Source organism: Oncorhynchus nerka, linkage group LG18, assembly GCF_034236695.1.
Source record: "Oncorhynchus nerka isolate Pitt River linkage group LG18, Oner_Uvic_2.0, whole genome shotgun sequence".
In the NCBI taxonomy this organism is placed as follows: Eukaryota; Metazoa; Chordata; class Actinopteri; order Salmoniformes; family Salmonidae; genus Oncorhynchus; species Oncorhynchus nerka.
Genome location: NC_088413.1, coordinates 3,607,737 through 3,635,107, shown reverse-complemented (window position 1 = coordinate 3,635,107; position 27,371 = coordinate 3,607,737). Strand labels below are relative to the sequence as shown.

Below are 27,371 nucleotides of genomic sequence, written 5' to 3'. Positions count from 1 at the left end.
TGGGTGACAGCGGGAGAACCGTTAGGGTTAGAAGCACAATTCGACCTCAGGAACGTTCCCGAGGTCCTCTCGATCTGTGCAAGCCTAACCTTGACCATTTGGCATTAACCCTTAACAGTGAAAAGAAGGTGTTTACATCAAACAGTTTGCATTGACTTCTTTCCCCATAGGAATACATTGCCTGCACCCCTAAATTCAACCTGAAACCTATGTGGTTTATGAATGTCTTATGAACCTGTCTTCGATAACAATCCATCAGGCCACCATGAGGTCTACCTGTGTCGATTATATGCTTCCTGGAGCAACCAGAAGTGGTTAAATTCACCCAAAAGGTGTTTTGATGTACATAACCTGCATTTGTGAAAATCACTGCATTCAACCCTGTGTAGATCAGTCAAAACTTGACGTAAAAACTTTAAACTCAGGATTCTGTAAAAGCCTACCCAATTGAGGATATATGTTTACTTTTAGCTTCCTGTGTCAACCAGAAGTGCCTTAAATTGTGGTCATAGGGGCTGTTTCGAAGGGCTAAAAAGGTCAGATCATTTCAAAACTTCCAATGTGTGACTAGGTAACCCTCATGAACTGTAAATCAGTCATTTCTCCCATCAGATTTCCAAGAAAAGCTCACACACAGCTAGGACATAGTGACACAGTGTGGGGCTTAGAGATATACAGAGCCTGCAATCGTCACCTTCATTCGAACTATCAAAGAACCGTCAGACCTAGAGCTCTGGAACTTTAGAAACCTGTTCAGGAGCTCAAGATGATAGTGCACAGTGAGTTATGAGGCTCTGGAAGGTTCTCAGACTGAGAAACAGCCTCGTACATTTGGAATAACTTCAATTCATTTTGACCATTACGAAAATGATGACATTTAGAAAAGTCCCAGCGTCGCAAGACTTGGTGCATTGAAACCACCTCACCCCATAGAGACGGACCCCAACGTTTCTGTCCGATAGCTCATTCAAGGACCCCATAGCAACAGCCGGAAAATATGGATTTTCAGCACCAATTAAGATCACTGCTCGGGCTCCAAATAACCTATCGAGCTGAAACTTGGGATTCAGCTAGGCCTACACATACTGTCGGAACTGGACACGCAGCTAGAACGTTTTATGTTTTTATTATTCTTTAAACAGAAGGAGCTGTGTATTATGGCCCTGATCTAAAATATGTGATAGTTGGCTTCTAAACGAGTTGGAAAAAGTGGGTGTGGTGTCAGTTTGTATCAGTTTGGTTTCAGAATGATATCTAATTGACTGATGGACGGAGACTTTCTGGCTGACTTTGTCCATTTGCAATATGTTTAAACAGTGATAGACCATCACCAAATTGACATTCTGAAATCAACACCAAAGAGCGATGGAGAGGAACCACGATCACTGCCCGGCCATCCAGAGTTCATCTGGCCAGTCAATTTTGAATTTCTGCAGGAGTTTTGAGCATGTCAAATTCGTGATGGTATACACTCATTGAAGCATATGGACAGGCGTGCACCTGGTGTATGGAACGGGTTACCAGGAGCATATTTTTAAAATGGGTTGTAAATGCCTTTAGGGGGGAGCAAGGGGTCTATAGTAGGGTAGGGAGCACCCCCCACCCGTGACCATCCAATAGGGGGTGCCCCTGGTCATGTTGGACGTTTTTCAAAAAATCGTTAAAAGTATAAATGCCATTTGGACATGATTCACTGACTTTGCGTTTGGAAACAGACTTCTTATGATCGTACATGGCAAATGGACATAACATCCTGATTTGGCAGTTTCAATGATTTCATATTGCATTTGGACATTTCTTATGGCATTTGGCAATGGTTCACTGACTTTTGACTTCGATTTTTGACTTCCTATGAAATCATATTGCAAATGGACAAAACATATGCCTTATGGACAAGTAAAACATTTTTTATTTTTTTAAATTTTTTTATTATGACAATAAAATATGACAAAAGTATGTTCATACAGTTCTTATACATGTATAATTGACAAAACGGTCCAGAAATCTCTTTTTTAGGGGGGTGATACATCAAAATTTGACTCTTGGGTCTTGACTTGATGTGCATTTGCAATATGAAAATCTACGGTGGAGCGAGCTCGCCATCTTTTGGATTTTTGCTGTATGACACTTGGCATTTGCCCTATGACATTTGCCATAAGCTTTGAATGCAATGGCGTATATTTGAGTGGTATTGGACACCGTGCATATGTTTCGTACAGTGCCAATATGTTCCCATTAATTTTGATCAATTTCAGGGGGGGGGGTCTTCACTTACAATCATGTAAGTGTCTTTGTCCACAAACTAAAAGACAGGCCTCAGCATCTTCAGATTAGGTGAAGAAGTGTCTTTGTCCACAGACTAGGAGACAGGCCTCAGCATCTTCAGATTAGGTGAAGAAGTGTCTTTGTCCAAAGACTAGGAGACAGGCCTCAGCATCTTCAGATTAGGTGAAGAAGTGTCTTTGTCCACAGACTAGGAGACAGGCCTCAGCATCTTCAGATTAGGTGAAGAAGTGTCTTTGTCCAAAGACTAGGAGACAGGCCTCAGCATCTTCAGATTAGGTGAAGAAGTGTCTTTGTCCAAAGACTAGGAGACAGGCCTCATTATCTTCAGATTAGGTGCTACAAGACAGAGGATGGAGGAGAAGGGAAGAGAGAGAACAGAAAGTATGGAGAAGAAGGAGGTGTGAGATACCTGAGATAATGATGTGATGATGGACGTATGATACACCTGAGATAATGATGTGATGATGGTCCTGTGATACACCTGAGATAATGTGATGATGGTCCTATGATACACCTGAGGTAATGATGTGATGATGGTCCTATGATACACCTGAGATAATGATGTGATGATGGTCCTATGATACACCTGAGAATGTGATGATGGTCCTATGATACACCTGAGGTAATGATGTGATGATGGTCCTATGATACACCTGAGATAATGATGTGATGATGGTCCTATGATACACCTGAGATAATGATGAGATAATGGCCCTATGATAAGACACATTTATTACAGGCAGCAACACAAAAACATGGTTCCATTCTGAAAAAGACTCTCTTTGATCTGGGTAGCTATGTTTTTATTTGACCTATATTTAATCATTCCACATATTCAAGGGAGGGAGAAAAGAAAATGGTCTTACCTAGATTCACTCAAGTACTTAACAAGATGGTGTTCATGTTCACTGAGAGCTTTGAGACAAGCTCCCGTCACTTCTTGTCCTTTAGGGAGGACTGCGTTCAGTAGTTCTCTCATTCGCTCCTGTTCAGTTGTTTCAGCTTTTATTCTGGAGTACTCTTCATCACCAATCATGTACTTTGATGACAGATCATCTGCTATTGGCATTGGGTTTTTGACTCCCTGAATGAGTTCAGCCCTGTGTTTCTTCAGAAACTCCTCAGCAGGAATCCCAAGGAGTATTAATGCTGAGGGGGGGGGGGTCAATTCAATTAATATGGTTTTAGGGTTAACAGCAGCTGTTTCTACATCTTGCAGTCTCTCCAGTTACCATTCCTCTGATAGGCATTTCTTGAATAGAGCCGACTCCAGGGTTGTAGGCAATTCCAATTGAAGTCAGTCAAAAAATAAAAATGAAATTCCTATTCGGTTTATTGAGAAGTCACTGAGAGTAAAAAGTAGATGCCCTTTTCCAGTTATTGAATTGGAATTTCAGTTTACTTCCTGAATTGACTGATTTATTTGGAATTGACGCCTACCCTGGCTGACACGATTGTCTATTCTACATAACATACAGAGCCTTGCAAAAGTGTTCATACCCCTTGGATTTCTCTATTGTGTTACATAGTGGGATTAAGATGGATTTAATTGTAATGTTTTGTCAACAGTCTACTGAAAATACTCTGTAATGTCAAATTGGACCGGTCCCCCATACATACAACATCTGGAAAGTCCCTCAGTCTAGTATCGCATTTCAAGCACAGATTCAACTTTCTACAAAGACAAGGCCTCATATACAGTGCCTTTGTAAGTATTTATATCATTACACCTTCATCACCCCACTGAACATGACGACCTTCATCACCCCACTGAACATGACTCATGAAGACCTTCATCAGTGTCCTTCATCCCAACTTGAAGAGATGTTAGCTCTTATAACCCATTTTATAAAACTCGTCCACAAAAACAAACTTACATGTTGGATGAGAGTCGTTGCTGTACACATCTGAAAAACAATCAATATAAAATATCATAAAACATTTTAATAGCATCTGTTAGAAAAGGACATTGATGATTGACATACTGTGCATGTATAGTATTTATTACCTTTTGATAACACTGATTTCCATACTGTCCTCTCATCCTCCCCGATTAACTCCATCTCAATGTCAACCCCTGTGTTTCCCATTATCATCTGGCAACAGCTTGGTGTGGTGTCTGCAGGTAACAGCTGAATCTTCTGTAGGAGGCCATATGGTGCAACGAGAGAGAGAGAGAGGGAGAAAAGAGAGAGAAAGAGAGAGAAATAGAATGATATTCCAGTTCTTCATATACAATATGACAGATTCATGTCCTCAGCCTGATAAAACTGTACCTCTGGATTGATGGAAGTGGAGCGGGGATTCTTGAACGCAAACCAAGTGTTCAGCTTTAAGGACCCGTTTGGACTTGACAGGACGAATTCTGAAAATCCTTTGGAGACCTGGTTTTTCTCCCGTTCCTGAACAGCCTACAAAATGAGCAATGTAGTAGTCAGTCAGAACAATGTAGTCTCGTAATTCACACAACATGCAGCTCACTGAGCAATCCATTTTTGTCAACAACAAAATATGTGTATGTGTTACAGATACAGGTATCCTGTGTCTGTGTGTATATGTATCCTGTGTTGTTTTCTCTCGTTCTCCCCTCACAGGTGAAAATCATCACTCCCCAATCAGTCAACAATCCAATCATCAATCAGAAGACACCTCCTCCTGTTTCCTACCCTATCACAGCTTCTTTCCCTTGGTTTAAAAACCGTCAGTTGTTTGCTCTAGAGCTCAATCTCTCTGTAAATGCCATGTCTGTAGGTCTCTGTGTGTCACTCTCTCTTTGTGTATTAACCTCTCGTTTGTTTGAGCACCTCCATAGCACTTTGTCATCACCTGTGAGTATTGTTTTGGTTATGGTGTTTGTTTGTTTGCTGGTGGGAAAAGGGGAAACCAAGACAAGTCACCCATGGGCATACAATACCCGTAGGTAGACTTTGTTAGATACACTAGTTGGAACTGGGCGGACCACACACTGTATTTTTGGTTAGTTAGTTAGCTGTTGTTAAAGTAGGCTAGTCTAGCTTAGGGGTGTTTTTGAATACTTATTGTGTCTTTCCTTGGGTCCAAGCTCAGCCCCTTTTCCTGCTCCCCCCCATTACCGTGTGTTTACAAATAAACCTTGAGTCTGACTGTAGATTTCAGTTGTCATAGTTATTTCGTTCTCACTTTTACTTTGTCACTATTAGAATTTGCATGAGTTATGTTACGGGTCTCATTACCACCCCCTCTAGACTGTCGGGCCAAAAGGGATTCGTAACAGTATGCTTTTGTTTTACTATCCCTATTTTACCAGGATATTATTTTAAAGATGTACCAGGTAAGTTGACTGAGAAGAGATTATCTTTTACAGCAACGACCTGGAGAAGAGTTAGAGGAGAGGGGGAAATTGAGCCAATTGGAAGCTGGGGATGATTAGGTAGCCATGGTATGAGGGCCAGAATGGGAATTTAGCCAGGACACCGGGGTTAACATCCCCACTCTTACGATAAGTGCCATGGGATCTTCAGTGACCATGGAGAGGACACCCATTTAACATGCCATCTGAAAGACAGCACCCTACTCAGGGCAATGTCCCCTTCACTGCCCCGGGCATTGGGTTCTCCTTCGACCAGAGGGAAGAATGCAGTCTACTGGCTCTTCAAATGAACGAGACAGAAATAGATTTCTCACAGAGCTGCATGTTGTCTTTGTAATCTAGAGATTTTCAACAAACTATCAGCTTTCCTTCAGTAGGTTTCAACATCCTGTTGTCACTTCAGTGATAGTGTCTCACCTCTTTCTGACTGGAGTTTCTGAGGAGCAGGTACAGCCTTGAAATGACTGTTGACCTTTTTACTGCCATGTAGAGGACCACATCACAGTGGACATCTATGTTCCAAGACAGTAATCTCAGTATAACAGAGATAGCTGAGAACTTGGGATGGAGAATCTTAGCATGGAATCTGGTGACCTCATGCAATTCCTCTAAAGACACTCCATGTTCCTCTACATGAAGAATCTTCATCTCATTCCTCAGGGAAGGGTTGGTCCCTGAACAACACAATACAAAGGAGATAGAAAGACATTGTATTATTCATCCAACTAAAATACAAAGAATATGCAGAGCCAGATCACAGTAAACTCAAACTCCCAGAATAGTTTATTCATTCATTCAGGTGAAACTCAGTTACATGGAAATGTCTTTCTGAATACTATTTCTACATGGTTTTACCTAAACAGACAAAGTGTGGCAGATGAACTTCCTCCAGTTCACCTAACTCCATAGTGATGTCCAGCAATGGACCACTTTGTGTGTACTGCATGTCTTTCAGAAGTTGACTGTAGGGTTCCCAGTTCCTGAAGTGATACTTCAGAATGACATCTCTCTCACACAGCCAGCGGAGCCCAGACACTGTGCACTCATAACTCCCTTTGGGTGTCTTGTGTCTGAGGGCAACAACAAGATATGGGAGAGAGGGTCAATGGTCAAATGGAGAGGTTGAATTAGAAGACTATTCCCAAAGGTAATGGGGAAATACACTAGCAAGTGGAATGAAATGTTAAAAGTAGTTATTTTACCTGAACATTGTCACTCCCTGGACAGTGGAAGTCAAGGGTTCAATCTGAAGCCAGTGTGTGGAGTCCTGAACAAGGACAAGCATGCCAGTAATACATATGTTTCCTGGACACAGATTGAGTCTAGTGCTGGACTAAAAAGCATGCTCAATGGAAGTTTCAATAGAAAGTTCTTTAAGGTCCAGGACCAGACTTAATCTGTGTCTGGGAAACTGGCCCATTACCAAAGTAACTAATCTAATGTATTTATTCAATGTTACATGGAATGCTGGTGAATTATCAATTAAACTGTCTAATGACAAAATATGACAACAGCTAAAATACTACCGGACTGTCTATCCCAGTATGAATGGTTTGTCAGTACACACCTGGCTTTGAGACTGTACCTGACTCCTGCAGGTATGTAAAAGTAAGAATTGACATAATGACTTACCTCAACATGGTCACAAGTCTTACAGCTCTGAGGAATCCCTGAAGTCAAAAGTAGTTATTTAAAACTGACAATATCACAGAATAATGAATTTATAATTAGACTTGTAATAAAAATGAATATAAGTGAGCAACGGTCTCAGAATGTACACTCATTAGCATACCATAATCTGACATTAGTGTTATATTAATTAATGTTTGTAGAAGCAGGAAACATCGTTCTGGTCCATGTTTTGTAGGTGTTGGGGGCCTGATTTCTGGTAGATCCTAGGGTGAGAGCTTAAAGGTAGAGTCAGCTAAATGATGATGTACGAGCAGCACCACAGATATTGTGATTAGCAAGATGCCTGACTTCTCTCTCACACAGTCACACACAGTATCTACCCATGTGCGTGGGTTCTCTTCACTCTCTTACAGTGTGGTAGTCACGGGACCAAAACAGCAGAGAAGTTTAGCATCGTGTTACAACGCTCTTAGTTGTTGTAGAAAATTGACCCACCATGCGATTTACTTTGTGCATCTACGTCATATTGCTGACTCTACCTTTAATTTTTTTTGGACCAAATAGATCATGATTGTGTTCCTTGTCTGGGAACCAACTGTAATGAACGCTTTAAAACTATATTGAGTCAAACAATTATCAGTTAAAACTCACATTTCTCAGGTCCAGGCTTGATCCAACTCTCTCCACCATGGTCTCTGGTGTCCTCAGGTCCAGGCTTGATCCAACTCTCTCCACCATGGTCTCTGGTGTCCTCAGGTCCAGGCTTGATCCAACTCTCTCCACCATGTTCTCTGGTGTCCTCAGGTCCAGGCTTGATCCAACTCTCTCCACCATGTTCTCTGGTGTCCTCAGGTCCAGGCTTGATCCAACACTCTCCACCATGGTCTCCGGTATCCTCAGGTCCAGGCTTGATCCAACACTCTCCACCATGGTCTCTGGTGTCCTCAGGTCCAGGCTTGATCCAACTCTCTCCACCATGTTCTCTGGTGTCCTCAGGTCCAGGCTTGATCCAACTCTCTCCACCATGGTCTCCGGTATCCTCAGGTCCAGGCTTGATCCAACTCTCTCCACCATGGTCTCCGGTGTCCTCAGGTCCAGACTTGATACAACTCTCTCCACCATGGTCTCCGGTATCCTCAGGTCCAGGCTTGATCCAACTCTCTCCACCATGGTCTCTGGTGTTGGGAAAGCAGACAGATTGACCGTGATTAAACAAAATACAACTATATATTGTAAATGCATAAATGGATATTTCTATAAATTATGGTACCAGTGAGGGTTTCCTGCAGTGGACAACTTTTTACAACTTCTGATAATAATCAGGGGTGGTTCAGATTTAATGTTGCAGATTGTTGCTTCCATCAACAATTGTTTTGGCAAGTCGGTTAGGACATCTACTTTTTGCATGACAAGTCATTTTTCCAACAACTGTTGACAGATTATTTCACTTGTATTTTACTGTATCACAATTCCAGTGGGTCAGAAGTTTACATTCACTAAGTTCACTGTGCCTTTAAAAAGCTTGGAAAATTCCAGGAAAGGATGTCATAGAAGCTTCTGGTAGACTAATTGATGTAATTTTAGTCAATTGCAGGATTTCCTGTAGATGTATTTCAAGGCCTCTTTGCTTGACATCATGAGAAAATCTAAAGAAATAATTGTAGACCTCCACAAGTCTAGTTCATCCTTGGGATCAATTTCCAAACGCCTGAAGGTACCACGTTCATCTGTACAAACAATAGTACGCAAGTATAAACACCATGGGACCACGCAGGCGTCATACCGCTCAGGAAGGAAACACGTTCTGTCTCCTAGAGATGAACGTACTTTGGTGTGAAAAGTGCAGATCAATCCCAGAACAACAGCAAAGAATATTGGGAAGATGCTGAAGGAAACAGGTACAAAAGTATCTATATCCACAGTAAAACAAGTCCTATATTGACATAACCTGAAAGGCCGCTCAGCAAGGAAGAAGCCACTGCTCCAAAACCGCCGTAAAAAAAGCCAGACTACGGTTTCCAACTGCACATGGGGACAAAGATCATACTTTTGAGAAATGTCCTCTGGTCTGATTAAACAAAAAAATAGAACTGTTTGGCCATAATGATCATCGTTATGTTTGGAGGAAAAAGGGAGAGGCTTGCAAGCTGAAGAACACCATCCCGACCGTGAAGCACGGGGGTGGCAGCATCATGCTGTGGGGGTGCCTTGCTGCAGGAGGGAATGGTGCACTTCACAAAATAGATGGCATCATGAGGCCGGAAAATTTAGTGGATAAATTGATGCAACATCTCAAGACATCAGTCAGGAAGTTAAAGCTTGGTCGAAAATGGCTCTTCCAAATGGACAATGACCCCAAGCATTCTTCCAAAGTTGTGGCAAAATGGCTTAAGGACAACAAAGTCATGGTATTGGAGTGGCCATCACTAAGCCCTGACCTCAATCCCATAGAAAATTTGTGGGCAGAACTGAAAAAGCAATGAGGCCGACAACTTGACTCAGTTACACAATCTTTGTCAGAAGGAATGGGCCAAAATTCACGGGCGGCAGGGTAGCCTAGTGGTAAAAGCATTGGACTAGTAACCGAAATGTTGCAAGTTCAAATCCCCGAGCTGACAAAGTACAAATCTGTCGTTCTGCCCCTGAACAGGCAGTTAAACCCACTGTTCCTAGGCCGTCATTGAAAATAAGAATTTGTTCTTAACTGACTTGCCGAGTTAAATAAAGGTAAAACAAATGATACATTTAAAAAACCACTTATTGTGGGAAGCTTGTGGAAGGCTACCCAAACTATTGACCCAAGTTAAACAATTTAAAGGCAATGCCACCAAACACTAATTGAGTGTATGTAGACTTCAGACCCACTGGGAATGTGATGAAAGAAATAAAAGCTGAAATAAAATATTCTTTCTACTATTATTCTGACATTTCACATTCTTAAAATAAAGTGGTGATCCTAATAGACCTGAGACAGGGAATTTTTTACTAAGTGTCAGGAATTGTGAAAAACAGAGTTTAAAATGTATTTGGCTAAGGTGTATGTAAACTGCTGACTTCCACTGTATGTGAAGTAACCAATCAGAAAGCTAATTGATGGCCGGTAAACCAATCATTAAGCTAGTTGACTTCCGACTTCAAGGATTTGCCCTTTGTCAACTATGACCTCACCTTTGAATGTCGTTGATCTGATACAGGGTCACTGAGGAGGTTTTCAACAAAAGAAACCCAAATCCAGGATAGAGGGGTTCAGTGAACGTGGTGTAGAATGTGTAAAGGTGTGTCAGTGTACCAGAGGAGGACACACTATAGAAGGACAAAGTACCAGCTGGCCAGTCCAGATACACTCCTACTCTGCTAGATACAGGGCCAAGAATGGATCTACTATGGACTCCAGCATTGTAAAAGTCATAAACGCTGTCAGAGCAGTACATACACCAGGAATTGCTGGTGAGTCCAATACAAATGCCAGCCCTTCCCAACATTCCTTTGTACACCACACCAATAGCAGGCCCACCACCATCCCAGTCCACCTCCCAGTAATAACGAGAATCAGATAAGCCTTCTCTGCAGAGAACTTGGCGATAACGGTCAAATCTGTCTGGATGGTCTTCATAATGCTGCTCCTCCACCACCGGTGTCACCTTCCTGTTCCCCTCAGACAGTATCAGGTTTGGGTTTGCTGTCCTTGGGTCCAAGGTGAGATGACAGGCATCTGTAGACAAAAGGAGAGTTTAATCAAACCACATCTTCATATAAAATGTTGTTTTGTAGGAACAGAACCAGTACTGATTAGTTACTATGTTACTATAGTTCTGAATATACAGTTAAATAGGATTGAAGAGACTTACATTTCCTCGGACCTGATTTCAGCCTGCACTCTCCACCATGATCCACACTGTTGGAGAAACAAGTTATTGACTGACAAAGACCTAATAAAGCAGTCAACATTTAAACCATATTGTTGTGTTCTGGTGCACTATCCAAGGGACAATTAGTTGTACAACTAAATGCATTCAACTGAAATCTGTCTTCCGCATTTAACCCAACCACTCTGAATCAGAGAGGTGCAGAAGGCTGCCTTAATGACATCCACGTCTTCGGTGCACGGGAACAGTGGGTTAACTGCCTTATTCAGGGGCAGAACAACATATTTTTACCTTGTCAGCTCAGGGATTCAATCAAGCAACCTTTTGGTTAGTAGCCCAGTGCTCTAAACACTAGGCTACTGGCCACACCCATTACTAGACACATGCAGGTATTCTATCCTACCTACTGCATACAGAACAGAGTACAATTCATTACTAGAGACATACAGGTATTCTCTCCTACCTACTGCATACAGAACAGAGTACAATTAATTACTAGAGACATACAAGTATTCTCTCCTACCTACTGCATACAGAACAGAGTACAATTCATTACTAGAGACATACAGGTATTCTCTCCTACCTACTGCATACAGAACAGAGTACAATTCATTACTAGAGACATACAGGTATTCTATCCTACCTACTGCATACAGAACAGAGTACAATTCATTACTAGAGACATACAGGTATTCTATCCTACCTACTGCATACAGAACAGAGTACAATTCATTACTAGAGACATACAGGTATTCTATCCTACCTACTGCATACAGAACAGAGTACAATTCATTACTAGAGACATACAGGTATTCTATCCTACCTACTGCATACAGAACAGAGTACAATTCATTACTAGAGACATACAGGTATTCTATCCTACCTACTGCATACAGAACAGAGTACAATTCATTACTAGAGACATACAGGTATACTATCCTACCTACTGCATACAGAACAGAGTACAATTCATTACTAGAGACATACAGGTATTCTATCCTACCTACTGCATACAGAACAGAGTACAATTCATTACTAGAGACATACAGGTATTCTATCCTACCTACTGCATACAGAACAGAGTACAATTCATTACTAGAGACATACAGGTATTCTATCCTACCTACTGCATATAGAACAGAGTACAATTCATTACTAGAGACATACAGGTATTCTATCCTACCTACTGCATATAGAACAGAGTACAATTCCAACAGGATATCAGAGATGCAGGAGAAGAGTATTCATGTGGTGATGATGTATGCTGTGTTGGAGTGCTCAGCCTGCTGGGTAAACTTCCCCTTAATTCTACCATCATGTCCTCATGTTACTGACCCTACTACACTACATATGACACAACCGCTGCTCACACTATTAGGACATCTATTCTGACTTACTTCAGCTTCATCAGTTTATATGTGGGATCCACCAGAGCAGCTGAAAGCAGTCCCCCTGCAGAGTCTCCTGGGTGATTGTAGCTCAGGTCCAGCTCTTTCAGGTGGGAGGGGTTTGACCTCAGAGCTGAAGACAGAGCAGTACAGCCCTCCTCTGTGACCAGACAGCCAGATAGCCTACAGAGAGACACAACAGATGTCTAGGTTGGTGTGCTGGTGTCAATCATCTTGTAGGACACCCATCCATTTGTCCATGACACAAACATTGTGATGAAATATTAGATTTTCAGAGTTTGTGTTTTACTAAGCTCAATACCAACCTGTATGAAACAGCTGTACTTACCCCAGTGTGTGTAGTTTATAGTCTGGATCCTTCAGTCCAGCAGACAGCAGTGTAACTCCTGAGTCCTGCAGGTCATTGTCTCTCAGCTCCAGGTGTTTCAGTTGTGAGTTGGGTGAACTCAGGACTGAGGCCAGAACTGAACAGCAACCCTCTGTCAGACCACACTGACCCAGACTAGAGGAGAGTAGAAGACAAACTTCATCATTAGTTACACAAACACGCACACCTTATCGTACACGTATGTTAAAAACATTTTGTAAATACAAAAATGACACATTAACAAATATTAATATTTGTCGGCCTCTCTACAGGCCTCTCTCTACAGGCCTCTCTCTACAGGCCTCTCTCTACAGGCCTCTCTCTACAGGCCTCTCTCTACAGGCCTCTCTCTACAGGCCTCTCTCTACAGGCCTCTCTCTACAGGCCTCTCTACAGGCCCCTCTCTACAGGCCCCTCTCTACAGGCCCCTCTCTACAGGCCCCTCTCTACAGGCCCCTCTCTACAGGCCCCTCTCTACAGGCCCCTCTCTACAGGCCCCTCTCTACAGGCCTCTCTACAGGCCTCTCTACAGGCCTCTCTACAGGCCTCTCTACAGGAAAATAACTTAATCTGGTAGAGCGTTACACTGCTGAGAAATAATCCAATTATAATCTAAAACATCAGCTCCATTCAGCATCTGATCTCTCTTTTGACGAACATATCAAGACTGTTTCAAGGACAGCTTTTTTCCATCTACGTAACATTGCAAAAATCCGAATCTTTCCGTCCAAACATGATGCAGAAAAATGTATCCATGCTTGTTAATTCTAGGTTAGACTACTGCAAAGCCCTACTTTCCGGCTACCCGGATAAAGCACAAAATAAACTTCAGTTAGTGCTTAATACGGCTGTTAGAATCCTGACTAGAACCAAAAAAATGGATCATATTACTCCAGTGCTAGCCTCCCCACACTGGCTTCCTGTTAAGGCAAGGGCTGATTTCAAGGTTTTACTGCTGACCTACAAAGCATTACACAGGCTTGCTCCTACCCATCTTTCCCATTTGGTCCTGCCGTACATACCTACACGTATGCTACAGTCACAAGACGCAGGCCTCCTAATTGTCCCTAGAATTTCTAAACAAACAGCTGGAGGCAGGGCTTTCTCCTATAGAGCTCCATTTTTATGGAATGGTCTGCCTACCCATGTGAGAGACGCAGACTCGATCTCAACTTTTAAGTCTTTACTGAAGACTCATCTCTTCAGCGGGTCATATGATTGAGTGTAGTCTGGCCCAGGAGTGTGAATGTGAACGGAAAGGCTCTGGAACAAAGAACCGCCCTTGCTTTCTCTGCCTGCCCGGTTCCCCTCTCTCCACTGGGATTCTCTGCCTCTAACCCTATAACAGGGGATGAGTCCCTGGCTTATTGGTGCTCTTTCATGCTGTCCCTAGGAAGGCTGCGTCAATGGAGTGGGTTGAGTCAGATGTGATCTTCCTATCTGGGTTGGCGCCCCACCTTGGGTTGTGCTGTGGCGGAGATCTTGGTGGGCTGTACTCTGCCTTGTCTCAGGATGGTAAGTTGGTGGTTGAAGATATCCCTCTAGTGGTGTGGGGGCTGTGCTTTGGCACAGGGGTTATATCCTTCCTGTTTGGCCCTGTCTGGGGGGTATCATCGGATGGGGCGACAGTGTCTCCTGACCCCTCCTGTCTCAGCCTCCAGTATTTATGCTGCAGTAGTTTATGTGTCGGGGGCTATGGTCAGTTTGTTATATCTGGAGTACTTCTCCTCTCTTATCCGGTGGCTAAAATGCTTGCTCGCTAACCTAACTTCCATTCATGGTCAACGTAAGCTAGTTAACATTAGATTTCTACATCTAGCTACATATTGAACTTCCATCCTCTCAAGCCAGAACACAACAATGTATGAATTAATGGTTGGATCAGAATCCCCGCTCGGATGCTGAACGGAAAGGCTCTGTCTAACCTTAGCAATTTCTTCTTAGCTAGCTACATAGCCGTCTTTGTATCATAGATAATTGCGTAATTATCGTATTTCGTCGTCCTAACGCAGTCTACACTGCCCTGCAGCTAGCCAGCTAGCTAACGTCCACCGTTAGCTAGTCCACCGTCTACCGATTAGCAGCACAACTATTACACTCAACTGAACGACTTGATTAGTGTAGTGTTAGCTAGCTACATAGTTGTCTTTGCTGTCTTCGTATCCAAGATAATTGTGTAGTTTAGAATGTGTAGTTTTAGAGTGATTATCTTAATTTACCGAGGTTAGCTTGCCATCTATTTGTCGTCCTTAACGTAGGAGACACTGCTAGCTAGCCAACGTCTTCCGAACAGAACTTCCGCACTCAACAATCCGGTCGCATTTCGCTTCGCTCCACAGGTAGTATCACATTTTTCATTTCATTTCATTACAGTACAACGGCTTGATTTGTTTGATCGTAGCTAGCTACATAGCTAGCTACATAGCCGTCTTTGTATCAAAGATAATTGTGTAGTCTTGAGCGATTTCCTAGGTTAGCTAGCCAGCTATTGTCGTTATTTTAACGCAACGTAACGTAATCAACACTGCTAGCTAGCCAGCTAGCCCCGAATAGCAGCACAGTAGCACAGTAGAAACTATTACACTCAACGGAACGACTTGATTAGTGTAGTGTCAACAACGCAGACACTGCCAGCTAGCCTACATAGTCAACAACGCAGCCTCTGCCAGCTAGCCTACTTCAGCAGTACTGTATCATTTTAATCATTTTAGTCAATAAGATTCTTGCTACGTAAGCTTTACTTTCTGAACACTCGAGACGTGTAGTCCACTTGTCATTCCAATCTCCTTTGCATTAGCGTAGCCTCTTGTGTAGCCTGTCAACTATGTGTCTGTCTATCCCTGTTCTCTCCTCTCTGCACAGACCATACAAACGCTCCACACGCGTGGCCGCGGCCACCTAATCTATGGTCCCAGCGCGCACGACCCACGTGGAGTTCCAGGTCTCCGGTAGCCTCTGGAACTGCCGATCTGCGGCCAACAAGGCAGAGTTCATCTCAGCCTATGCCTCCCTCCAGTCCCTCGACTTCTTGGCACTGACGGAAACATGGATCACCTCAGACAACACTGCTACTCCTACTGCTCTCTCTTCGTCTGCCCACGTGTTCTCGCACACCCCGAGAGCTTCTGGTCAGCGGGGTGGTGGCACCGGGATCCTCATCTCTCCCAAGTGGTCATTCTCTCTTTCTCCCCTTACCCATCTGTCTATCGCCTCCTTTGAATTCCATGCTGTCACAGTTACCAGCCCTTTCAAGCTTAACATCCTTATCATTTATCGCCCTCCAGGTTCCTCGGAGAGTTCATCAATGAGCTTGATGCCTTGATAAGCTCCTTTCCTGAGGACGGCTCACCTCTCACAGTTCTGGGCGACTTTAACCTCCCCACGTCTACCTTTGACTCATTCCTCTCTGCCTCCTTCTTTCCACTCCTCTCCTCTTTTGACCTCACCCTCTCACCTTCCCCCCCCCTACTCACAAGGCAGGAAATACGCTCAACCTCATCTTTACTAGATGCTGTTCTTCCACTAACCTCATTGCAACTCCCCTCCAAGTCTCCGACCACTACCTTGTATCCTTTTCCCTCTCATCCAACACTTCCCACACTGCCCCTACTCGGATGGTATCGCGCCGTCCCAACCTTCGCTCTCTCTCCCCCGCTACGCTCTCCTCTTCCATCCTATCATCTCTTCCCTCTGCTCAAACCTTCTCCAACCTATCTCCTGATTCTGCCTCCTCAACCCTCCTCTCCTCCCTTTGACTCTCTATGTCCCCTATCCTCCAGGCCGGCTCGGTCCTCCCCTCCCGCTCCGTGGCTCGACGACTCATTGCGAGCTCACAGAACAGGGCTCCGGGCAGCCGAGCGGAAATGGAGGAAAACTCGCCTCCCTGCGGACCTGACATCCTTTCACTCCCTCCTCTCTACATTTTCCTCTTCTCTCTCTGCTGCTAAAGCCACTTTCTACCACTCTAAATTCCAAGCATCTGCCTCTAACCCTAGGAAGCTCTTTGCAACCTTCTCCTCCCTCCTGCAGAGAGGGAGGAGGGGGGGGAGGGGGAGGAGGATTCAGATGACTTCGTCAACCATTTTGAAAAGAAGGTCGACGACATCCGATCCTCATTTGCTAAGTCAAACGACACCGCTGGTTCTACTCACACTGCCCTACCCTGTGCTCTGACCTCTTTCTCCCCTCTCTCTCCAGATGAAATCCCGCGTCTTGTGACGGCCGGCCGCCCAACAACCTGCCCGCTTGACCCTATCCCCTCCTCCAGACCATTTCCGGAGACCTTCTCCCTTACCTCACCCCGCTCATCAACTCATCCCTGACCGCTGGCTACGTCCCTTCCGTCTTCAAGAGAGCGAGAGTTGCACCCCTTCTGAAAAAACCTACACTCGATCCCTCCGATGTCAACAACTACAGACCAGTATCCCTTCTTTCTTTTCTCTCCAAAACTCTTGAACGTGCCGTCCTTGGCCAGCTCTCCCGCTATCTCTCAGAATGACCTTCTTGATCCATATCAGTCAGGTTTCAAGACTAGTCATTCAACTGAGACTGCTCTTCTCTGTATCACGGAGGCGCTCCGCACTGCTAAAGCTAACTCTCTCTCCTCTCATCCTTCTAGACCTATCGGCTGCCTTCGATACTGTGAACCATCAGATCCTCCTCTCCACCCTCTCCGAGTTGGGCATCTCCGGCGCGGCCCACGCTTGGATTGCGTCCTACCTGACAGGTCGCGTGGCGAGAATCCGTCTCCACACCACGTGCTCTCACCACTGGTGTCCCCCAGGGCTCTGTTCTAGGCCCTCTCCTATTCTCGCTATACACCAAGTCACTTGGCTCTGTCATAACCTCACATGGTCTCTCCTATCATTGCTATGCAGACGACACACAAATAATCTTCTCCTTTCCCCCTTCTGATGACCAGGTGGCGAATCGCATCTCTGCATGTCTGGCAGACATATCAGTGTGGATGACGGATCACCACCTCAAGCTGAACCTCGGCAAGACGGAGCTGCTCTTCCTCCCGGGGAAGGACTGCCCGTTCCATGATCTCGCCATCACGGTTGACAACTCCATTGTGTCCTCCTCCCAGAGCGCTAAGAACCTTGGAGTGATCCTGGACAACACCCTGTCATTCTCAACTATCATCAAGGCGGTGGCCCGTTCCTGCTCTACAACATCCGCAGAGTACGACCCTGCCTCACACAGGAAGCGGCGCAGGTCCTAATCCAGGCACTCGTCATCTCCCGTCTGGATTATTGCAACTCGCTGTTGGCTGGGCTCCCTGCCTGTGCCATTAAACCCCTACAACTCATCCAGAACGCCGCAGCCCGTCTGGTGTTCCACCTTCCCAAGTTCTCTCACGTCACCCCGCTCCTCCGCTCTCTCCACTGGCTTCCAGTTGAAGCTCGCATCCGCTACAAGACCATGGTGCTTGCCTACGGAGCTGTGAGGGGAACGGCACCTCAGTACCTCCAGGCTCTGATCAGGCCCTACACCCAAACAAGGGCACTGCGTTCATCCACCTCTGGCCTGCTCGCCTCCCTACCACTGAGGAAGTACAGTTCCCGCTCAGCCCAGTCAAAACTGTTCGCTGCTCTGGCCCCCCAATGGTGGAACAAACTCCCTCACGACGCCAGGACAGCGGAGTCAATCACCACCTTCCGGAGACACCTGAAACCCCACCTCTTTAAGGAATACCTAGGATAGGATAAAGTAATCCCTCTCACCCCCCTTAAAATATTTAGATGCACTACTGTTCCACTGGATGTCATAAGGTGAATGCACCAATTTGTAAGTCGCTCTGGATAAGAGCGTCTGCTAAATGACTTAAATGTAAATGTAAATGCTTTCTCCTGTGAGATACAGTCGTGAGATACTTGTGAATTTAGGGAAATTAGGAAACAGGTGAAAGATTCATTATTTTATTTTGTAAATAAATGTTTTCTTGGTAAATGTTTTGGGTAAGCTTCCTTGGCAACCATGAATACACGCCACTGCTCGGCACCCAGAGTCAAATCACGTATCAAAAATGAGATGTAGTTCTGAATTCACACACACTCTCTCTCTCTCTCTCTTACCCCAGTGTGTGTAGTTTACAGTCTGGATCCTCCAGGCCAGCAGACAGCAGTGTAACTCCTGAGTCCTGCAGGTCATTGCTTTTCAGCTCCAGTTGTTTCAGTTGTGAGTTGGGTGAACTCAGGACTGAGGCCAGATCTGAACAGCAACCCTCTGTCAGACCACACTGACCTAGACTAGAGGGCAGAAGGGAAAACTTAGCACACATCTCTGGTGACAGAATGGTAACTTCTGTCTGCCTCTGTGTTGAGTCTAAGATGGGGAAACATCATCTTTCATTGGAATCTATAGAAGAGAAATTGCAATATTTGGTTGGATGCCACAAATTTAGGAGCACCAGAATAATCTATTTTTAAATTGATTGAGATTTAGCCTGTTGGGCCTACAGTGTAAATTATTCCTACTAACTTTTAAAACACATCTGAAAATCACTTTTCACCTTTCTGTGCCACAAAATGTTTGCATATAAAGTTCAGGTTGATAGTAGGGCTGCACAACATGGGCAGAAAATCTAACTCTCAAACAAATATTGCAATTTTTTTGATAGATGTTTTATTTTTTATAGATCAAAAGACTTGAACTGTTGGAAACATAAATAGAATGATTATTCTAATTTTATGGATGGTGTTTAGCATGACAAAAAAAGCCAGGTAGGAGTTATGACAGGGTAGGAACCAAAGTGTTGGTGAGTGTTTCCCAGCGGACACTAATCACATTTAAATAGATGTGACATTTAGACAAAGATTTTAGCTAATTCAGAACATGCTGATCTACACCACCACTGGTAGCAACTTGTATTAGCGCTAACATGTGCATTTAGCTAGCCAGCTACCTAGCTAGCAATTACCATTATTTTAGGCACATGCCAGCTTGAGGCATCCAATAAACAGTTCGGAACAGTTCTTGCATTTATTATGAAGACATTTTTGTTCATTTTGGTCTTCGGGTTTTTCGGCTGTTCGTGCACACATTTTTTCTTGAGGCAAGCCGAAGTCGATGCCCCTTTGTCTGATTGGTCAACAGTAGAGATTATTCAATAAAGTATTTGTTGTCATTCAATGAGATATGACTTGTTTATCTGCACATTTTTTCCATTTAAGACACACTACAGCAAACATCTTACTTGGTAAAATTGTACAACTGTCTGCTTTGAGTGACCTGGCGGCTGCAGTAAAGATCATAGCCTTTCCTATAAGCTGTTGAGAGTCGAGACCCACAACTGAGCCAAATGCAAATCTATAGAATTAAATACTCTCAAAGGGCCATTATTTGGATGACATTTTCACTGCAGTTTACAGCCTAGAGTGGAATTTAGTAAGACAATTATTCATTGCAATGTGGTGCTGTAGGCTAGATAATTGTATTGTCACTAAACAAGATCAATATGAGAGGGTTTTTTTAGCTGCGTGTCTCATGTCTTCACTGTTCTTTCAGTGACGCACCATAGTCTTATATTAAATATTCAAATGACTGTATGTGTGGTTTGATATTAGCTAGTTATCCTATTGTAGATCTGGACAACCGATCCACTATTGTCACTATTTATGGTCGATAGAGGACAGGATAAACAGGTAGACTGGTAGTATCATGACAGAAGGAGAGACAGGTTAAACAGGTAGACTGGTAGTATCATGACAGAAGGAGAGACAGGTTAAACAGGTAGACTGGTAGTATCATGACAGAAGGAGAGACAGGTTAAACAGGTAGACTGGTAGTATCATGACAGAAGGAGAGACAGGTTAAACAGGTAGACTGGTAGTATCATGACAGAAGGAGAGACAGGTTAAACAGGTAGACTGGTAGTATCATGACAGAAGGAGAGACAGGTTAAACAGGTAGACTGGTAGTATCATGACAGAAGGAGAGACAGGTAGACTGGTAGTATCATGACAGAAGGAGAGACAGGTAGACTGGTAGTATCATGACAGAAGGAGAGACAGGTAGACTGGTAGTATCATGACAGAAGGAGAGACAGGTAGACTGGTAGTATCATGACAGAAGGAGAGACAGGTAGACTGGTAGTATCATGACAGAAGGAGAGACAGGTAGACTGGTAGTATCATGACAGAAGGAGAGACAGGTAGACTGGTAGTATCATGACAGAAGGAGAGACAGGTAGACTGGTAGTATCATGACAGAAGGAGAGACAGGTTAAACAGGTAGAATCATGACAGAAGGAGAGACAGGTTAAACAGGTAGTATCATGACAGAAGGAGAGACAGGTTAAACAGGTAGACTGGTAGTATCATGACAGAAGGAGAGACAGGTTAAACAGGTAGACAGGTAGTATCATGACAGAAGGAGAGACAGGTTAAACAGGTAGTATCATGACAGAAGGAGAGACAGGTTAAACAGGTAGACAGGTAGTATCATGACAGAAGGAGAGACAGGTTAAACAGGTAGACTGGTAGTATCATGACAGAAGCAGAGACCCAGATGCACATGGTTGCAGTCTAATAATGTTTAATAATCCAAAAGGAGAAGGAAAGAGAATGGTCGTGGACAGGCAAAAGGTCAAAACCAGATCAGAGTTCAGGAGGTGCAGAGTGGCAGACAGGCTCGTGGTCAGCAGGCGGGTACAGAGTCTAGAACAGGCAAGGGTCAAAACCCAGGAGGGAAGGCAGATGAGGACATTAGGTAGTAAAACCCTTCAAAAGCGTGAATTTAACCCCCCCCCAAAAAAATATGACCTAAAAAAAAAAAAGGGAACGGGCTTTGAGAGGGTAGGTATTTGCTACTCGAGTTCATATTTCAAAACCAGAGTAAAATTAGCTAGACCTCAGCCACAACAGTGATTCTGGATTCTGATACCGAACACTCACCCCAGTGTGTGTAGTTTACAGTCTGGAGCCTCCAGTCCAGCAGACAGCAGTGTAACTCCTGAGTCCTGCAGGTCATTGTCTCTCAGCTCCAGTTGTTTCAGTTGTGAGTTGGGTGAACTCAGGACTGAGGCCAGATCTGAACAGCAACCCTCTGTCAGACCACACTGACCTAGACTTGAGGGCAGAAGAGCACATGATTAACACATGTTGAAAACATCCACATAATAACTCATACTGAAGATATTTAACTCACACTAGTGTCTGTATGTTGCAGAGTGGACTGGTTAGTCCAACACAGAGCAGCTCCACTCCTCTGTCTCCCAGGTCATTGTTGTGGCTGAGGTCCAGTTCTCTCAGGGGGGAATTTGGTGTCTGCAGAGCTGAGGTCAGAATCTCACAGGATTCATATGTGAGGTCACAGTGATCCAGTCTGGAGAGAGGAGATGTGTCGACACTGTTAAATATGCAAAGCTTTACGAATAATGAGATGCATTAAGACAATAACAGAAAGGCACATGATTTAACAATGTTAAAAACATAAACATACTAACTACATTCAAAATATTCTATATCAATACTCAGTGGATACTGAAGAAAATGTGCTTACACAAGTCTCTCTATGTTGCGGAGTGGACTGGTTAGTCCAACACAGAGCAGCTCCACTCCTCTGTCTCCCAGGTCATTGTCGCTGAGGTCCAGTTCTCTCAGGGGGGAGTTTGGTGTCTGCAGAGCTGACGCCAGAGTCTCACAGGATTCATATGTGAGTTTACAGCCAGCTAGTCTGGAGAGAGGAGATGTTTATACACAGTTAAATACGCAAAGCTTTAATGATACAGTATATCACAAGTGAGTACACCTCACATTTTTGTAAATATTTGAGTATATTTTTTCATGTGACAACACTGAAGAAATGACACTTTGCTACAATGTAAAGTAGTGAGTGTACAGCTTGTATAACAGTGTCAATTTGCTGTCCCCTCAACATAACTCAAAACTCACAGCCATTAATGTCTAAACCACTGGCAACAAAAGTGAGTACACCCCTAAGTGAAAATGTCCAAATTGGGCCCAAAGTGTCAATATTTTGGTGGCCACCATCATTTTCCAGCACTGCCTTAACCCTCATGGAGTTCACCAGAGCTTCACAGGTTGCCACTGGAGTCCTCTTCCATGACGACATCACGGACCTGGTGGATGTTAGAGACCTTGCTCTCCTCCATCTTCCATTTGAGGATGCCCCACAGATGCTCAATAGGGTTTAGGTCTGGAGACATGCTTAGCCAGTCCATCACCTTCACCCTCAGCTTCTTTAGCAAGGCAGTGGTCGTCTTGGAGGTGTGTTTGGGGGTCGTTATCATGTTGGAATAAAGCCCTGCGGCCCAGTCTCCGAAGGGAGGGGATCATGCTCGGTTTCAGTACATGTTGACATTCATGGTTCCCTCAATGAGCTGTAGCTCCCCAGTGCCGGCAGCACTCATGCAGCCCCAGACCATGACACTCCCACCACCATGCTTGACGGTAGGCAAGTCACTTGTCTTTGTACTCCTTACCTGGTTGTCGCCACACACACTTGACACCATCTGAACCAAATAAACTTATCTTGGTCTCGTCAGACCACAGGACATGGTTCCAGTAATCCATGTCCTTAGTCTGCTTGTCAAACTGTTCACGGGCTTTCTTGTGCATCAGCTTTAGAAGAGGCTTCCTTCTGGGACGACAGCAATGCAGACCAATTTGATGCGGTGTACGGTCTGAGCACTGACAGGCTGACCCCCCACCCCTTCAACCTCTGCAGCAATGCTGGCAGCAATCATACGTCTATTTCCCAAAGACAACCTCTGGATATGACGCTGAGCACATGTACTCAACTTCTTTGGTCAACCATGGCGAGGCCTGTTCTGAGTGGAACCTGTCCAGTTAAACCGCTGTATGGTCTTGGCCACCGTGCTGCAGCTCAGTTTCAGGGTCTTGGCCACCGTGCTGCAGCTCAGTTTCAGGGTCTTGGCCACCGTGCTGCAGCTCAGTTTCAGGGTCTTGGCCACCGTGCTGTAGCTCAGTTTCAGGGTCTTGGCAGTCTTCTTATAGCCCAGACCATCTTTATGTAGAGCAACAGTTATTTTTTTCAGATCCTCAGAGAGTTCGTTGCCATGAGGTGCCATGTTGAACTTCCAGTGACCAGTCAGTATGAGGGAGTGTGAGAGCGACGACACCAAATTTAACACACCTGCTCCCCATTCACACCTGAGACCTTGTAACACTAACGAGTCACATGACACCGGGGAGGGAAAATGGCTAATTGGGCCCAATTTGGACATTTTCACTTAGGGGTGTACTCACTTTTGTTGCCAGTGGTTTAGACATTAATGGCTGTGAGTTTTGAGTTATTTTGAGGGGACAGCAAATTGACACTGTTATACAAACTGTACACTCACTACTTTACATTGTAGCAAAGTGTCATTTCTTCAGTGTTGTCACATGAAAAGATATACTCAAATATTGACAAAAATGTGAGGGGTGTACTCACTTTTGTGATATACTGTATGCATTAAGACAAAAACAGAAGGGCACATGATTTAACAATGTTAAAAACACACACATACTAACCATATACAACATATATAAACACCCACAGTGGCTACTGAAGGACGTTAACTCACACTAGTGTCTGTATGTTGCAGAGTGGACTGGTTAGTCCATCACAGAGCAGCTTCACTCCTCTGTCTCCCAGGTCATTGTAGTTGAGGTCCAGTTCTCTCAGGGGGGAGTTTGGTGTCTGCAGAGCTGAGGCCAGAGTCTCACAGGATTTATACGTGAGTTTACAGCGATCCAGTCTGGAGAGAGGAGATAATATGTTAGCTATTCAAATCCTTCATTATAATGATACTGTATACATCAACTCAATAACAGAACTTACAGTGCTCTCTTGCAGGTTCTCACTACCGGCAGCAACCTCTGATAACCTTCCTTTGTTGTGTTGTATGTCTTCAGGTCAAGCTCCTCCAGCACCTCCTCTGACATCAGTAACAGGTAGGCCAGGGCTGAACATTGGTCAGGTTTTAGTCTTGTTTCTGAAAGAGTTCCTGATCGCAGGGAGGCCTGCATGTCTTCAACTAGAGAGTTGGCACCAAGTTCATTCAGACAGTGGAACAAGTTGATGATCCTTTCTGGTGAGGATTCCTCCTTGATGTTGTCTGAAAGGTACCTGACTGTTCTCTTAACTGTTTCCTCATTGGTCTCTGTTGTACTTCCTGTCTGTGTCAGAAGGCCTCGTAACAGATTCTGATTGGACTCCAGTGAGAGACCCAGAAGGAAGCGGAGGAACAGGTCCAGGTGTCCATTCTCACTCTTCAAAGCCTGGTCCACTGCTGTCCTGTGTAAGTCCGACAACTGGATTGACTCCTTCTCTTCATCATAACTAGTGACTGCTTTTCTGATTGACTCCTCTTCATCATAACTAGTGACTGCATTTCTGATTTTCTCCCTCTCTTCATCATAACTAGTGACTGCTTTTATGATTGACTCCTCTTTATCATAACTAGTGACTGCATTTATGATTGACTCCTTTTCTTCGTCATCATCATCACGAGTGACTGCTTTTATGATTGACTCCTCCTCCTCATCGTCACTAGTGGGGGAGAAAACATTTTCCTTCTTGGCCAGACATGATTCTAAAGCATGCACTGCTGCTAGAAACTCCTGAATGCTCAGATGCACAAAGCTGTAGACCTTCTCTTGGTACAGCCCAGATTCCTCTTTAAAGATCTCTGTACACAATGCCGAGTACTCTGATGCCTTTGTGACATCAAGGCCACACTCTCTCAGGTCCTCCTCATAGAAGATCAGGTTGCCCTTCTGCAGCTGTTGGAAAGCCAGCTTTGCCAGTTTCAGGATCATCTCTTTGTCTGACTGAGACAGTTCCTTTGGGTTTGTCTCTGTGGCTTTGTTGTACTTCCTGTTCTTCATGATGATTTGGATGAGTATGAAGTGTGAGTACATCTGGGTCAGAGTTTTGGGGACTTCATCCTTCCATGCCTCTTTCAGAATCATCTCAAGGACAGTGGCTGATATCCAACAGAAGACTGGCATGTGGCACATGATGTGGAGGATCCTTGATGTCTTCATGTGTTTGATGATTTCATTGGCCAGATTCTGATCTGTGATTTTCTTCCTGAAATACTCCTCCTTCTGTGGATCATTGAACCCTCGTACCTCTGTCACCTGGTCAACACACTCAGGAGGGATCTGATTGGCTGCTGCAGGCCTTGAGGTTACCCAGAGGAGAGCTGAGGGAAGCAGATTCCTCTTGATGAGGTTTATCAGCAGCACGTCCACTGAGGTTGGCTTCGTGACATCACAGCACTTCTCATTGTTTTTGAAGTCTAGAGGAAGTCGACACTCATCCAGACCATCAAAAATGAAAACAGTTTTGGTTTCACCATCTTCAATGCTGTCAATTTCTTTCAGCTCTGGGAAGTAGTGGGAAAGAATTTGCATCAGACTGTATTGGTCCTTTTTCAGGTTCAGATCACGGAAAGGAAGAGGAAACATGAAATGAACGTCCTGATTTGCTTTTCCCTCTGCCCAGTCAAGGATGACCTTCTGCACAGAGACTGTTTTTCCAATGCCAGCGATTCCTTTTGTCAGCACAGTTCTGATTGGTTTGTCTTGTCCAGGTAAAGGCTTGAAGATGTCGTTGCATTTGATTGGTGTCTCTTGTGTGGTTTGTTTCTTGGATGCCATCTCTATCTGTCTAACCTCATGTTCATTATTGAGCCCTCCACTTCCACCCTCTGTGATGTAGAGCTCTGTGTAGATGTCCTTGAACAGACTTTGGTTTCCATGGTCTCCAATTCCTTCAGATATGTGTTGATACTTGTGTTTCAGTTTAGCCTTAATGTCTTGTTGCACTGTCAGCAGAGTTTGACCTGTAGGAAAACAATGAGAGTTGGGACTCATAAATTTGTGTGTTTTATAATGGCCTTTGTACCATTCTTTGTAATATTATATGAAACACAGTCTTACTTCTTCTGTCCAGAAGGTTGTGTGTGATCTTTAATACATCCTCACTGTCCAAACTCTCCACTTCATTATTGTCATCTGGTAATGGTTCCTGGCTGAAAGCAGGTGGCTGATCACTCTTCATTGATAGCAGGCTGGTTGTAGGTGACTCTGCTCTGGGCTTCTGGACACTGAACAAAACAGGGAGACAGATGACCTCATCAATATCACATTAATACTTCTACTTCCTTTTAACAACTGTATAATGGAACTTCTACAAGTCCTATAGGTTATTTTTAAATTTGGTCATTAGATTTTCGGACTTAAATGATCTTGGCAACACTTTTCTCAAAAATGTGTTTTATATCTTTAAGAGAACTGTACATTTTACAATTCATCTCTTACCTCTCAGAACTGGTGTCTTGATTCACTTTAGAGACGGTGGTCCCCTCCTCTCTCTCCCCAGAGAGACTCATTTTAGAGGCAGTGGTCCCCTCCTCTCTCTCCCCAGAGAGACTCATTTTAGAGGCAGTGGTCCCCTCCTCTCTCTCTCTCCCCAGAGAGACT

At 44.2% G+C, this 27,371-nt stretch overlaps 1 pseudogene; it reads right to left on the bottom strand.

Moving 5' to 3' along the window:
* Window positions 1–2,180: 2,180 nt before the first annotated feature.
* On the bottom strand, window positions 2,181–26,991 carry LOC135561695 (NACHT, LRR and PYD domains-containing protein 12-like; annotated as a pseudogene).
* Between the last annotated feature and the right edge of the window lie 380 nt (window positions 26,992–27,371).